This window comes from Engystomops pustulosus, chromosome 2, assembly GCF_040894005.1.
Source record: "Engystomops pustulosus chromosome 2, aEngPut4.maternal, whole genome shotgun sequence".
Lineage (NCBI taxonomy): Eukaryota > Metazoa > Chordata > Amphibia > Anura > Leptodactylidae > Engystomops > Engystomops pustulosus.
The window spans coordinates 196,224,248-196,226,200 of record NC_092412.1 but is presented as its reverse complement, the minus strand read 5'-3'; the positions used below and the strand labels follow the sequence as shown (position 1 = coordinate 196,226,200).

At 41.7% G+C, this 1,953-nt stretch overlaps 1 long non-coding RNA gene across 1 annotated transcript; it reads right to left on the bottom strand.

The window, feature by feature from the left end:
- Positions 1-927: 927 nt before the first annotated feature.
- On the bottom strand, positions 928-1,667 carry LOC140116703 (uncharacterized). The gene is made up of 2 exons (XR_011852923.1): positions 1,426-1,667; positions 928-1,048 (listed from the first exon to the last, which is right to left on the bottom strand). It is a non-coding gene; the product is annotated as an uncharacterized lncRNA (long non-coding RNA).
- Positions 1,668-1,953: the final 286 nt, after the last annotated feature.

The following is a 1,953-nucleotide window of genomic DNA, read 5'->3' as shown; positions in this document are numbered from 1 at the left end:
ATTCTTGTACTACATGGAGTGTGTAGTAGAATAATGCCACTATGGGGCTTATTTACTAAGGGTCGCAGATTGCACTTTCGTTGGATATTCCGACATTTTCAGGATTTGTGCCGCTGTGACAGGTATTTAGTGGGGGATTGTGTCGCACACAATCGGATTGTGGTGCAGCTGCGCCGGCTATAATGCAACATAAATCAGGGGTGCGGACGATCCGACTGATTCGGACTGAGCGCAGGATTTAACATTCAAATTGTGTCGCAAGATCAAGCACTTACATGCATCGGGAAGAAGAAGGTGAATCCGGCGGACCAGAGCAGGGAAGCGACACATGCAGGATATCGGACGCACGATCTTAGTGAATCGCGCCAGAGTGCATTATCGTCTGAACAATGCACTTCAGGTGAACTCCTCGGACCGAGTAAGTAAATGTGCCCCTATGTTTTCTGTATGTCTGGAATCAAAGGGTACCTTAATTTACAATAAAGGACTCTTGGTCATCTTTGGTGACCCTATTACACCTTTTAGTTAATTGTGATGTCAAAGATCTGCAAAATTGTAAAAATCTTACCAGAAACTGATGTTTCTTAGAAAAATAGAGTGGATGGCCAACATCATACTGCACTATTTTAAGTCCATTTCTGAAGCAGATGTAAGAAGGGATGCTTCAAGAGGAGACAATATTGGTAATGACAAATGTCATTTCTACTACTCAATACAAGTTGCCCCATTTGACCTTCCTATATGGTTTCTTTTAGTTGTCACAGAAAAAAAAACATCTATTAGATCAAGAGAGGATTAAGTGACCTGTCAAGGTCACCTACCCTAGCCCTGGAATTCAGACCAATAACCTATAAAGCGAGCAATTATTTCAAGGCTAGGTAACAATCCCTTATCTTTACATCCTACAAGATGGCGACTGACAGAAGATTCTTTAAAGGTCACATTGCTGTTTTATTTGCGCCATTGTCCTGTCGAGCAGAAGCACTTGAGCAATGCAAGGTTGGGCTCTTTATCCTTGTCTCCCAGGTCGGCTGGTTGGCCCTGGTCCCTGGAGGAGGAGAGGGGAGGAGAATAAGAAAGTGTGATTTATCATTAACTATTTACACAAGGTCAAAACCACAATCAGATTGGTTGCAAAGAATTCCTTCTTTTGCCCTAGGTGGCTTATTTATTGCCAGGTAAGGGGTTCACTTCCCTTGCACTTGTGATAAAATACAGATTGTTCTGGGTGGTTGCCTAGCAGGACAGTAAATGAGTTCACATGATACAGCGGTGAAACCCTATATGACAGCGAGTGCAGGAAAACTCCCAAGCTTTTATTCTTTTCAGCAGAGAATAACATCTAAATGCTTTCTCTCCTCTATACACTATGCATATGAGCAAGTGAAGTCCCAGAGCACAGAGTGTGCTATACATTATACTCACCAAGGTCATAAGCTGCCATCTAGCTATAGATTGGAAGATGCAGGGAAGCAGCTAGCTCTTGTCTTAAGAGAGAAAAAAGGAGAGGCGAATCGTGGAAACTGAAGAAGAGGCTCATCCTGCTGAGATACAGCAGCACTTGTCAATACTCTGCGTAATGAGGAATCGCTGACGCTCTCAGCCTTGTACGTCTATACCTCGCCTGTAAGAACACGTGTCCTGACAGTCAACGTCACCATGTGACATGTTCTTTATTACTCCTAGAATGTGTGTGCTATATAAAGAATTATAATTATTAGGACCATTAGAGTATATTGTCATGTTCAGGATTTACATATGGAAAATCCAGCGGGTATTTTTTTTAAGACTGTGGTAGAAAATGTCTGCCATGGATGTGTCAACAGACTAATTTATGGATTAGGCACTTCTGTCATTCAGGTGGGCTAATTCATGACAGGAATCTGTTCAAATAGTTAATATTTTGTGTGTTCTAAAATCAGCATCATATTCATTTTTCCATATACATATAAA